Source organism: Psammomys obesus, unplaced genomic scaffold, assembly GCF_907164565.1.
Source record: "Psammomys obesus unplaced genomic scaffold, mPsaObe1.curated_primary_1811, whole genome shotgun sequence".
Taxonomy (NCBI): domain Eukaryota; kingdom Metazoa; phylum Chordata; class Mammalia; order Rodentia; family Muridae; genus Psammomys; species Psammomys obesus.
This window is the reverse complement of record NW_026585504.1, coordinates 55643539-55658422: the sequence shown is the minus strand read 5'-3', so window position 1 is coordinate 55658422 and position 14884 is coordinate 55643539. Positions and strand designations below refer to the sequence as shown.

Below are 14884 nucleotides of genomic sequence, written 5' to 3'. Positions count from 1 at the left end.
TTTAGTGTTGCACCCATGCTTCAGATGTCTTTTTTATTTTAATGAGCTGGAAAGACAGCTCAACAAGTAAAGTTCATTTATACAAACAGGAGGAGCTGTGCTCAGATCCCAAGAACGCAGGTAACATAGCCAGGAATTTCCATGACAGAGCAGGCGAAGATAGGTGGAGCACTGTTGCTCATTTAGCACAATTGGTGAGTTCCAGGTACAGAGAGAGAGACTGTTCCAAAAAATGAGTAAATGCGAAGGCACTTGGACATCGACCTCTGGCATGCATGAGTATATTATGACCAGGTCTCACACACACACACACACACACACACACACAAACAAATGCACACAAACACACACACCACACCACACAAGTCACAGGCACAGAATTTATCTCCCACCAACAGAAGAGTATAACTCGTGCTGATTCTCCACCACTTTATTTCCAGCAGCAGTGTGTACAGGTTTGGATGAAGGATTTATATCTTTGTAAGAGCCCTGAGCCCATCTGTGAGTTCTGTGAAATAATGATCGTGAAGCCAACTGAACACTAAAGAAATACGGATGGGAAGTCCTACTGTGGAGCCCTGTGTGTCAGCAGGCTAGCAAGAATGTATGCAAATACCTATGGGAAAATATACAACCATGATTAGTCTTTATGAAAATAGACAAACAGGGAGTGCAAGATGGCGGTGACCAGCATGTACCATATCTGAAGGGCACAGCATCCAAAATTGGTGAGCGGTGAGGCAGTTGAAGCCAGAACATCTACACTGAGGCTTCCTGGGTGAGAAGAGACAATCATGAGCTAAGACAGTTTGGATCCAGGTCACCCATGGATGTCTTTAGGGCCTGAGAGTGGCAAATATTCAACCTGAACCCCCTGCCCCAAGCACAGGCCTCCCTGCTCAGCAGAGGCGGCAGTGGGAGCCACAAGCACTAGTTTCCATGCTTGGTTACTGAGGCTGCAGAGTACTGGCCTCCTAGGTCTGCAGCTGAGGTAGACAGTGATATGGGCCTCCTGGGTCTGCTGCTAAAGCAGAGGGGCAGCTAGCCCTAGAAGGAATCTCCTTGTTCTGTGACTGAAACTACAGAGGTGGCTGCCCCAAGTACAGATTTCCATGCACAGTGGCCAAACAGTGGACACCACTGAGCTGATGGATCTCCTAAACTCTCATTTGCCCTGCGGGCCCAAATTTGAGAGTAGAAAAGAAGGGGAACACCTGTGCTTTCCAATTAGGCCTGCTAGCAAGTGAATGTACCTTCAAGTGAGTGCATTCAGAGCCCCATATCCAGGTTCCCTCTATGCTGGCAGACAGACATCAAATCCCTCTACCCACATGCCCACTGTGGGCAACATAGGGGTACTTGGGATAACATTTGCAATATTGAAGCCGCTGTTCCATGGATCTCCCAATGTAGTCCAGGCAAAAAAATTCCTGGAGGTCAGAAAGATCTGAATACCAGAAGGACAGTACCACAGGCTTATAGGTCACTGAAGTGTTCAGGGCACCTGTGCATGCTCGTTCACTTGGCAGGAATTGCCAGCATCCTCTCCTGTGCTTAAACTCCACCATACATGCTCTAGCATGCTGCCCTTTAAGACACACTACCATGATCATGCCCACACACTCATGGGCCTGCAAACTTCCTCCCTTAGCTACGGATGAAACACCAACATCCACTCTTAAACCAGCAGGGCTCTCTCATTTTCCTGAATAATAATCTAGTCATCAGAGACAGACAGACCCAGTCTGAAGTACAGACTCCCGAAACAAACAGCAAAGGCTACAACCCATCAGATGGCTAAAGACAGGCTTAAGGACATATCCAACAAAAATCAAGACATCACAGTGCACCAGCAACCCGCAAAATCAATGGACATTTTAATTCATCGGAAACACTGGAAAAGGATTTTAGAGCTATGCTTATCCAGTATTGAGAGACACAAAAAGAGGAAAAGAACAAAGCTCTCAAAGAAATACAGGCAAATATAGCCTTACAAATAGAGGCACATAAAGAAGAAATGAATTAAAAAATAGATGCCATCAAGGAAAGACAGGAATCCACATTCAAACAGATGAAGGAAATAGTGTGGGACATGAAAACAGAATTAGAATCAATAAAGTAAACACAAGCAGAGAAAACCCTGTAGCTGGAGAACTTGGAGAAAAGGTCAGGAAACACAAAGGTAAGCATCGTCAACAGAATACAAGAGATGGAAGAGAAAATCATCAGGCAATGAAGATACAATGGCCGAAATTGATATATCTCTCAAAGAAAAAGTAAAATTGGAAAAGTTCCAAACAAAGAACATCCAAGAAGTCAAGGATTCCATCTAAGAATAAGAAATCTAAGAATAATAGGAATAGACAAAAAAGAAGATTCCAGGCTCCAAGGTCCAGGAAATGTTTTCAAGAAAATGATACAAGAAAATCTTCCCAACTTGAAGAAAGAGATGTCCATAAACATACAAGAAGCCCACGAAATACCAAATAGACTAGACCAGAAAAGCAATTCCTCACGTCACATAATAGTCAAAACACTAACTTGAGAGAACAAAGAAAAAATTAATAAATGCAGCAAGGGAAGAAGGTCAAGTACGAAGATAAACCTCTCAGAATCACACCAGTCTTCCTAACAGAAATTATGAAAGCAAGAAGTGCCTGGGCAGATGTCATGCAGACCCTAGACCACACAGATGCCAACCCAGACTACCATACCCAGCAAAGCTTTCAATCACCATAGCTCGATAAAACAAAATATCCCATGACAAAACTAAACAAATAATATCTACATAGCAACCCAGCCCTACAGAAGATACTAGAAGGAAAACTCCAATCCAACGAAATCAACTACACCAAGAAAACACAGGACATAGATAACTTCACAACAAAAAAATAAAATAAAACAAACATAGAAACACCTTAACAACACCAACACCACAATTAAATGAACTAACATTCATTGGTCACTATTGTCTATCAACATCAATGGACACAACTCTCCAATAAAAAGACACAGACTAACAAAATGGTTGCAGAAACAGGATCCAACATTCTGCTTCATCTAAGAAACACACCTCTGCAACAAATATAAACACTACCTCAGAGTAAAGGGCTAGAAAAATGTTTTTCAAGCTAACGGACCCAGAAAACAAGCTGGGTAGCTATCCTAATATTGAATAAAATATACTTTCAAGCAAAATTAAAAAAAAAAAAAGATAAAGAGGGACACTTTATTCTTATCAAAGGGAAAAATCCCACAGGAGGGCATCACAATCCTGAACATCTATGCCCCAAATACAAGAGCACCTGTATTTGTAAATGAAATATTTAATAAAGCTTAAATCACACATCAATCCCAACACCTAATAGAGGGAGACTTCAACACTCCACTCTCACCAAGGAACAGATCATCTGGACAGAAGCTAAATAAGAAAATAATGACATTTACACAGGTTCTAAATCAAATGGACCTAATAGATGTTTACAGAACTCTTCACCCCAACTCAAAAGAATATACCCTCTCTTCAGCACCTCATGGAACCTTCTCCAAAACTGACCATATTTTCAGGTACAAAGCAACCCTCAACAGATACAAGAACACTGAAATAATCTTTTGTATCCTATCAGACTACCATGCCCTAAAACTGGATCTCAACAACAGAAATAATAAAAAGCCAATCTAGACATGGAAACTAAACAACTCTCTACTCAATGATAGCTTGGACAGGGAAGAAATGAAAAAAGAAATTAGAGAATTCCTAAAATTCAATGAATATGAAGGCACAACTAACACAAATTTATGGGACACAATGAAAGCAATGCTAAGAAGAAAGTTCATAGCACTAAGTGCCTACAGAAAGAAGTTGGCGACATCTCTTACAAGCAACTTAATTGCACACTAAAAGACATAGGGGAAAAAAAGAAGAAGCAAACACACACCCAAGAGAAGTAGATGGTTGGCATCATCAAACTAAGGCCTGAAATCAATAAATAAGAAACAAATAAAATAATTCAAAGAATCAATGAGAGCAAGAGCTGGTTCTTTGAGAAAATAAGCAAAATAGACAAACCCTTAGACAAACTAACTAAAAGGCAGAGAGAAACTATCCAAATCAGCAAAATCAGAAACAAAAAGGGTGATATAACAACAGACACTGAAAAAATTCAAAGAATCATTAGGTATTACTTCAGAATCCTATATGCCACAACATTTGAAAATCAAAATGAAACGGATAATTTTCTGGATATGTTTCATTTACAAAAGCTAAACCATGAACAAATAGAATAAATAGTCCTATATCCCCCAAGGCTATAGAAGCAGTCATCAAAAGTCTCCCTTCCAAAAAAAAACCCCAGGGCCAGATGATTTCAGTACAGAAATCTACCAGACCTTCAAAGGAGAGCTAACTCCAATTGTCTTCAAACTATTCCATAAAACAGAAACAGGAGAAACATTACCAAACTCATTCTATGAGGCCGTAGTCACCCTGATACCTACACCACACAAAGACCCAACAACAACAAAAAAAGAGAACTTTAGACCTATCTCTCTTTCAATATTGATGCAAAAATACACAGTAAAATACTTGCAAACCAAGTCGAAGAACACATAAAAGATGTGTGTTACCATGACCAAGCAGTCTTCATCCCAGTCATGGAGGGGTGGTCCAACATACAGAAATCCATCATTGTAACCCACCATATAAACCAAATGAAGGAAAAACACCAATCAACTCTTTAGATGCTGAAAAAGCAACTGACAAAATCTAATAAGCATTCATGTGTAAAGTCCTGGAGAAATCCGGAATACAAAGCACATATCTAAACATAGTAACGACAATATATAGCAAGCCTATAGCCAACATCATACTAAATAGAGAGAAACTGAAATCAACCCCACTGAAATCAGGGACAAGGCAAGACTGCCCACTCTCTCTGTATCTCTTCCACATAGTACTTGAAGTCCTAGCTAGAGCAATAAGGCAACTAAAGGCAATGGAGTATATAAAAATCGGAAAGGAAAAAGTCAAAGTATCACTATTTGCAGATGATATGATAGTATATATGAGTAGCCACAAAAAAATCAACCAGAAAACTCCTTCAGCTGATAAACACCTTCAGCAAAGTGGCTGGATAAAAAATTAACTCCAAAAAAAATCAGTTTCCCTCATGTATATGAAAGACAAAAGGGCTAAGAAAGAAGTTAGAGAAACTCTACCCTTCACAATAGCCACTAATAACATAAAGTATCTTGGTGGACTCTAACAAAGCAAGTGAAAGACCTGTTTGAAAAAGGAAAAAAAAAAAAAAAAAACTTCAAGTCTCTGAAGAAAGAAATTGAAGAACATATCAGAAGACAGAAAGATCTTCCATGTTTATGGTCAGTAAGATTAACATAGTGAAATGGCCATCCTGTTAAAAGCAATTTACAAATTCAATGCAATTCCCATCAAAATACCAACACAATTCTTTACAGAACTTGAAAGAACAATTCTCAAATTCATATGGAAAAAAAAAAAAAAACTAGAATTGCCAAAATACTCTTGTAGAACAACAGATCCTCTGGAGGTATCTTCATCCTTGATCTCAAGATGAACTACAGAGCAATAATAATAAAAACTGCATGGTACTGGCATAGAAACAAAATAGTGGATCATTGGAATCAAATAGAAGACCTAGAAATAAACCCACACACCTACAGATACTTGAATTTTGACAAAGAAGCTAAAACCATACAATGGAAAAAATCACCTTCAACAAATGATGCTAGTCTAACTATATGTCTCCCTGTGTTAAAATGCAAATAGGTCCATATTTATCACCCTGCACAAAAGTAAGTTCCAAGTGGATGAAAGACCTCAATATAAAACTAGGCACACTAAATCTGTTAGAAGAAAAATTAGAGAAGAGCCTTAAACTCATTTGCACAGGAGACGATTCCCTGAATAGAACACCAACAGTACAGACCCTGAGATCAACAATCAATAAATGGGACCTCATGAAAGTAAAAATCTTTTGTAATCAACAGACACTTTTATCAGAACAAAACAACAGCCAACAGACTGGGAAAGGATCTTCACCAACCCTGTATCTGACAGAGGGCTAAGATCCAGAATACATATAGAACTCAAGAAATTAAAAAGCAACAAATCAAGTAATCCAATTAAAATATGGTGCACAGAGCTAAACAGAGAATTCCCAATAGAGGATCACTAAATGGCAGAGAAACACTTAAATAAATGTTCAACATCCTTAGTCATCAGGGACATATAAATCAAAACAACCACGAGAGATCAACTTACAACCATCAGAACGGCTAAGATAAAAAACTCAAGTGACAAAAAATGCTAGAGAGGATGCAGAGAAAGCTGACCCCTCCTCCATTGCTGGTGGGAATGTAAACTTGTACAACCACTTTCGAAATCAATCTGGCACTTTCTCAGACAATTAGGAATAGTAGTACCTCAAGATCCAGCTAGACCACTCCTAGGCATATATCCAAAATATGCTCAAGTATACTATCAATGTCACTGTATTCAGTGACACCTGAATACCACCTGAGTGAAAGCAGGGGGAAAAAGAGTAGGGCGACACAAAGGACACCAAGTCTAGGTTCTGATCAAGGTGTCATTTACTGAATATCAAGTTAACATTTAAATAGGAAAGTACAAGCAGTTTCTCATGGAGGCAACTTTACTTGGCCAAAACATACGAGGGCTCAATCAAGGTTACAAGAACCTTCTGTCTGGTTACCATGGTAATAAATAATAAAATAATAAAATAATAAATTTTACAAGTGAAAATAGACAATCAACATAATTTTAGTCTTTTTCAGTAATAATAACTTTAAAAGTCTGTCCATAGGTTTCTATTTCTGTAAACTTGTCAGTCTCTTCACTATAGTTGCTTTCCTGAACTTGTTCATGTTAAAATGAAACTACAAACTATTATCATACTTAACTTCTATTACACAGAGAAGATATTTTTAATCATTTTCAATAAGATTATTTTTTCCATAAAACTCAAAGAAATTCAAAAGGATTTGAAAGATTTTTCAACAGCAGGACAAGTTTGTTAAAGTAAACCATTTTTATAATAAACTCTAAAAATTATAAAACTGTCCATATCTGTCTTAGCCAAGGTCAATTAAAATGATTTCAAAATATTGAATTAATCAAAAATATTTTCATGCAGAATTCACCATAGATTCCTCCGTTGTTTGGTAGAAACTGAACACAATTTTGAAGGGTGTGCAATGGCTTCAGTTCTTTTTATTTTTGTGCATATATATATTCAGATTACAGAAAGCAGTGGAAAGACATACAGATGAAAGGGACAAGCTGCTTTTTTAAGCTTCCTTTTTTTGTCCATGTATGATTTTATTTATTTATTTTTTTTACAATTTATTCATTTTATATCCCAGCTGTAGTCCTCTCTCTCATCTCCTCCTGTTCCCATTCTCCTTCCCTCTTTCTTCTTATCTCCCCAAATCCACCAAAAGGTGGAGTCCTCCTCACCTACCATCTGAAGTTAGACTATCAAGTTTTATCAGAACAGCCTGTGTCCTCCTCCTTTTTAAGACAGGTGGCAACAGTGCTATCTCAACACGCAGCTATAAAACTCCTGGGCTTATACCCAAATGATGGTCCACCATATAATAAGGACATTTGCTCAGCTTTGCTCAGAGCACCTTTATCCTTAATATCCAGAATCTGGAAACAACCTAGATGTGCCTTAACCAAAGAATGGATACAGAAATTGTGGCATATTTACAGAATGGAATACTACTCAGCAGTTAAAATAAAGGAAATCATGAAATTTGCACTCAAATGGTAGGAACTAGAAAAGATCATGCTAAGTGAGGTATCCCAGAAGCAGAAAGACACACATGGTATATATTCACTTATAAGTGGATATTAGCCTTATAATATTGGATAAACATACTAAAATCTACAGACCTAAACAAGCTAAACAACAAAGAGGACCCTAGGGAGGATGCTTAAATCTCATTCAGAATGGCAAACAGGATAGGCACCAGAAGCAGTGGAAGAGAGGAAACAGGACAAAAGCCTACCATAGAGGTATTCTGAAAGGCTCCACCCAACAAGGGATTGAAGCAGATACAGAGTCACAGACAAACTTTGGGCAGAGCTCAGGGAGTTTCAGCAGAGAAGATGGGTTTGAAGAAGGTCTCCACAAGGAGACCAACAAATCTGGGCCCGGGGGTGGGGGAAGGGGACACCAGAGACTGATGCTTCAACCATGGACCAGGGACAAAGAGGACATAGACCCCCTACAGGGTCTCACACAACAAGATTAGAAAGCATTCTGAGAAATTATACCAAGACTGTCTTCTATGCTCTCCAGGACTGTGCTCACACATGAATGAGCACCTCTGTATCCAATGTGTACCAGCACAAACACACAGAAAAATTAAACAAAAGTAATGATAAATATATTTTAGCCTCTTTCACTGTTGCAATAATAGTTCATTACAGACAAGTGTCCATTTTTTTTGTACTTTGTAGCAGTGTATGGTTTAGTTTGGGCTATACAATTTTTAATTCAAATTAATATTAAATTTAAAAACAGAAAAATAAAGCCTGTCATGTAATTGTTTGGTTCTTACTATCATCATACTGTCAAACATCATTTACTAAGTCACACACATTGGATATTCTTTTTTTTTTTTTTTTTAAGTATAAGATCTAAATCTGGGGATGTACTTCAGTAGTAAAGTGAAGGACTAAACATCCACAAGACCTGGAGTTCAGTACCTACCGATATAACATAAATAAATACATAAATGTAAAATTAGACCACTACAGGGACTTATATTTGCTATACTTAATAACAATGTTGTTACTCAAACAAGATGTCAAAACCCTCACACCTGTTACATTGCTCATTTAATCAGATAGATATTTTATGCTAAAGCATTCATAACAAGAAACCCTTCAGCTCAGATTCTTAGAAAGGAAAAGTCCTTTAATAGATGCACTGACTCAGAATAGGTAACAGTCCCATCTCCAAAGAGTGTTCCTCTTCTCTTTCCAAACAAGAGATTCCAAAGTGAATATATCTAGATTGTTGGAGAGGGCAAAGGAGGTTTCCACGAAACATCCAACCCACTTCATTCTGGGTCCTATCCAACCAAAGTATTTCAGTTTCATTACCCTGAGTTTGGTGTCTGTAGTCTATGAATAAGAAGACAGCTACTGTGTCGTTATGTCTGAGTGAATTGTGTTCCTAATGGATTGTGATTAAAAAAAAAAATGGTCATTTTTATAGTAATCTCACATTGTCTCGGCAGAGAAAAATAGGTATCTTCACATAGTGGGGAAAAAATTCTCTCTCCCTTTTTCATTCTTTTTGGTATGCATGTGCTGGTAAAATGATAATGTTCACTATCATCTACAGAAATGCCATCTACCTTCTTTGAGCTAGAGTCTTTTACTGTTTAGGCAAGGCTGGCTCCCACCTAGCCTCAGAGATCCTCCTGTGTCTACCTCCCTAGGACCATAAAACTGTGTCCTATCTTGTGGACTCTAGGGATCAAACTCAGATACTCATGCTAGTGAGGCAAGTACTTTACTGACTGAGCCATCTGCCAATGAGTGCCAGCATGATATCTTCAAAATAGCTTATATTTTTCAATCTAATGTGTATGTAGACTAATGTTCCCACAAGTGCCACCCAGTACATCTCTTCACATATTCATTACTGATTTATATATCACAGAATCAGTGGCTCTTAGATGTCAATAAGATGAACTTGGCTACAGTTACTATGAAATTAATTTTAACTTGCACACATAAGGGTGATAATTCACTGATAATGATTACATCATTCTGTGCAAAGAACATGGGGCTCTCTTTACTTTCAGTTAAATTCTTCCATAAAGTGAGATGTGACCAAATTTCTCCCTCTTCTCAAATTTCTGAGTATCTTCTTCAGTATAAAAAGTAGCTGTCTCTGGGAAGTTAAATCCCTTCTTCACATGCTATCCAAATAATTTGCTTGATAATGCAGTTCATCTGAGCATCTACATATCAGTACTATGACCAGGGAAACAAAAACATGCATGGTTTATACCAAATACCAAATCTTCTTAAAGAAAGTGCTGGATCCCACTAAGACCTTAGAGAGAAGTAAAAAGCAGTAGCTTCCCACTCCAATGTTGGGTATTGTGAGAAATGGACTATGGTGGGGAATCAAATATTATTCTTTTGAGGAACCAACTTCTGTTTGTGTGCAAATAAGTAATTTATTAAAAAAATAAACTCATAGGCCAGCAAGATGGCTCAGTGGGTGAAGTCACCTGACACCAAACCAGATGACCTGAGTTAATCCTCGGAATCTACGTGGTAAAAGGAGGGAACTTAAATATTTTTAAATAATAAAAAGCACCTGCACATTGTAATATTACTGCACACAGTAACAGTAATTCAAGTGGTCTGTGAACCCCATCTCACTGTCATTAAAATAAAAATGAAGCCAGAATTTCCCTAGCTTCTCAGTAGAAAAAATTGCATATATATGTATATGCCCATATATGTATATATATTGTGTATACATTTTTAAATGGAAACAAACATGTTTTGGAATGATTGGTTTCCTTTTGTTACCTCATGAATGTCTTACTAAGAATATTATCAAGATGTTGATAATTTGAAGGCAAGATATTCAGAAATTCAGAATATTGAAAAGTTCAAATTATTGAGAAGTATATTTCACTATGTGGTGACTGATTGTTCTGGTCTCACACCATACTTCACACTCTTCGCATCCAAGTACTCTCTCTGCTCATCATGGTGATTACTGCAGCAAAACTCAAGGTGCAACATGCCGTTGAAGAACATGGTCGGATTAGTTATTTTTCTTGTTGCTAGGTTAGATTTCCATCCTTCCTTTAACAGGAGCTTATTGTCAACTGCCTGGCCTTGGTGTCTGATTCCCAAAGTGCCCAGTGGTCAGGCAACTCTGAGGACTCATGCACAGGAGAGAAGTCTTAAAGTGTGTACAGTGAGGTTGAAAATGCAAGTTACTACATCAGAGATTACAGGCCATGGCTAAGATACATATATGGCTAATGGGTATAGTTCAGCTGGCCTGTGTGGCCTGTTAACTTTTCTCATTTGAATTGGTACAAGTTGAGGAAACATCAGACAATGTCACACTGAGGTTCTCCAAATACTTGAGAGAAACAACTGAAGAGACAGAATGTTCATTTTGGCTCAGAGTTTGAGTATATAGTCCTTAATGATAGAGAAGGCATGGTGCCAGGAACTTAAGACAAGTAGTCGCACTCCATCTGCAGTCAGGAAGCAGAGAGAAGTGAAAGCTGGGTTCAGTCTTTTTGTCTGTTTGTTTATTTAGCTGAGAACATCCCAAGCCCTAAAACAGTGATATAGCCTATATTTAGAGTGGGTTTTCTAAGATCTGTTAACCTAATTTTGAAACCTTATCTGAACATTCCCAGAGGTTTGTCAAAAAGAAGACACTGGATTTTGTCAAGGTGAAAATCTGGATTAACCTTCACAATAAGCATAAAGGGTGCACAACCATTTCCAGGGACAAGGACAGGAAGTATATAGACTTAGGACCCACACAATATCTCTACTCCTTCTAATAGTTCATTTTCTTGCTTTGCATAAATGTTTGAGAAGTCAAGAGTTTCAGGTCTAATAAGAAGATAAAATTCTCAGAGAAGCACCAACAGCTAACATGTGAAGATTGACAGCTAAACATTGAGCAAAGCACAGGAGGTCTTGTGGGGAAGTAGAGGGGAGGATAGAAGGACTTGGAGGGAACAGGAGCTTGACAAAAAGACCAACAGAGCCAATTAACCAGGGCCCAGATAGGCTTGGGGAGACTGAAGAACCCAACCAAGGACCATGCATAGATTGGAACTAGGCCCCTTACACAAATGTGGTTGATGGGTACGTCGTGTTTTATGTGGGTTCCCTAGTAAGGGGAGTGGGGGCTATCTCTAACATGTACTCTGTTGCCTGCTTTTTGATCACCTCCCCCTGGCACTGCTGCTTTGTCAAGCCACAGGAGAAGAGGATTTGCTCAGTCCTGATGATGTGCTGGGGTGAATTAGTGGAGCTCCCCTTTTCTAAGGAGAAGGGACGAGAGTAGGGAGAAGAGGGAGGGAGAATGGGACTAGGAAGAGAAGAGAGAGAGAGCTATGATAGGTGTGTAATGCAAATAAATAATAATAATAATAATTAAAAGCGAAACCTGGGGCGGGGAGAAAAAGAAGATAAAATCATTTCCATCCCTATCTGATGTCCAACAATATTGTATCAGACAGTGTTGGTGAAATATAAGAACCAAAGCTGCTACTGGCTTCTCAAGAGGCCTGTCTCCAAAGAACTTAAATAATGTTTTACTGAATTCCTATTTATCATTTGACAAGTGAGTTTATTGATGACCAGAGAAGTTAACTGGCCACTCTAGTCTTGGAACTTCTTCATCTCATAAATGGACTCTTTCTCTCATAAATAAATCCAGTCAACTTTCTTAGCTGAACATTGGACAATAAGTTGACCAGCACAGTATAGTCTTGTCCTCATCCTTGCCCTGATCTTGGAGTTGAGGATGGAGGAATGCATTTTCATGAAGCTTTGAGCTGAGTATTGGGAAAAACAGTAGAGTAGGCATTAAAAAATTTCCTATGGGATACAGTGATGCATGCCTACTGGAGAGGGAAGGAAGACCATTACAAGGGTCTTCCCTACACTTCCCGTCTCCTGGAAGCATTCCAGTGAGGAATCTAAAGGGTATCCCTTTGTCAGTCTTCCCAAAAGAGGTTAGTAAGCTTATCTCATTTCATTCACTTCTGAAAACCCTGGCTTGATAAATAACATCCAAAGTCATCTTTTATTTGTCCTGAATGATAAAGGAAATGTCCCTGTGAGACACTTACATGGAAAAGTTAATGATAGTGTGACTGTTTCTCAGTTTCCTCTCCAGTTCATGAGAATGTGTGATTGCAACTGTGGCCTTCCGCAAAGTCTGCAGTCTAGCCCTATAGGCTCATTCAATCATTCATTCATTCACTCATTCACTAATTCACACTTTGAATATTTAACTGTGCTCAGTTATCTCTGTATGTAGTCTAGCCATGGGAGATTACATGAACTGTAAGATATTTGAGGTTGGAGGCATGTACTGAAAATATAAGCTCCAGAAGCATATTTTCAGGATTTAAGTCTTAGCTCTTCCAACCACTGTTACAACCAGCTTACAACTGTGCTCAGTTCCCTCCATGATGAAATAGTCCTGTCTAACAAGTTTTCCATGAGGATCCACTGAATTCAGAGATGGAAAATGTTTAGCAGTGTGTCTGGCTTGTGTGATGACTCTAATAATTATCAATGTTATTACTATTATTATTTCATTGATTCTATTTTATGTCCAGGAGAAATGATTTCAATAGTATCTGTCTTCAATAGTTACTTGAATAACTGTAAGTGGGATCCTAGCACAAAGGTATAAAAATAAAAAGCAGCTAAAGAAAACTGTAGCACTTATCCCTTTTGAGGAGTGCTGCCTTGGTTTTTCCAGATCTATGTGTACACAAGCACAGGGCTGGGATCTGGGCTTGTAGGAAGTCTGTGTTCATCTACAGTTTGCAGACTACAGAGTTTGCTATATCTAAGCATAGTGGCAGTGGCTGGGTCTGTGAGAAACAAAGATTCCTCTACAGCAAGTGGTTCTCAAACTTCCTAATGCTATGACTCTTTAATATACATCCTCATGTTGTGGTGAACACCAACCACAAAATTATTTTCATTGCTACTTCATAACTTTAATTTTGATTCTCTTATGAATCATAAAGGAAATATCTGCTATGCAGGATATCTAATATCTTAAACCTGTGAAAATATCATTCTACCCCAAAGGGGTCTTTACTCACAGGATGAGAACCATGATTCTAGAGCTTGCAGACTATTTGGGGAGACATACAATAGTCAGATCACATGGTACAATGATGAATACTAGAGCCAAGGTCAGTACAGATGAGAACACAACTTGGTGGCAGAATCCATCGCGTAGAACAAAGTAGCAAACTTTCTACAATGGTATGCTGTCTGATGGGAAACTAATACCTTCAAGACGGAACATTTAGGGAGGTTTTAACCCAAATCTTTACTATTTCTCCCCCCACATTCTAATGAATCTTTGTCCTGCATACATAGATATACACATGTGAAACCAAGTCATCTCTTCATAAATGTTTGATTTTGAGATGAACAGACTTTCAAGATGAAGCTAGTGATCCAAAGAGTGGTGGTACAACAACTAACAGTACTTGCTGTTCTTACAGAGGACCTGTATTCAGTTCCCCACACCTATATGGTAATTCCATCTATCTATGTGGTAATGCCAGTTTCATAGGATCCATCACCCTCTTCTGGCTTCTGTACATAGAGGACATGAATGTGGTGTACAGACATATATGCAGGTAAAAGACTTACACACCTAAAATGAAATAAATAATAAAACTTGAATTAATTAAAACAGAAACACAAACCAGGGCTGGAAAAAAATGGCTTAGTTGACACGTGACTACTTTATAATCATAAGGACCTGAGTTCTGACCTTCAGAACACACATTAAGGATTCAAGTGTAATGGCATGTGCTTGTAGTCCCACTGTTGAGAAGAGACAGACTGATACTTCAATCTGGCTGGGCCAACCAGTCTGACCTCATCAGTAACCTCAGGGCAATGAGAGACTCTGATTAAAAAAAAAAAAAAAAAGTGGTTGGTACCTGTGTCATGACATGCTATCATGCTATCTGAGGTTAACTTCTAGCCTCCACGGCTATCTATCTATCTATCTATCTATCTATCTATCTATCTATCTATCTA

At 38.3% G+C, this 14884-nt stretch overlaps 1 protein-coding gene across 2 annotated transcripts in view; it reads left to right on the top strand.

Moving 5' to 3' along the window:
- Window positions 1-14884, top strand: part of LOC129672188 (contactin-associated protein like 5-1-like) — a 715327-nt gene that overhangs the window by 602696 nt on the left and 97747 nt on the right. The gene's annotated exons all lie outside the window — the stretch shown is intronic.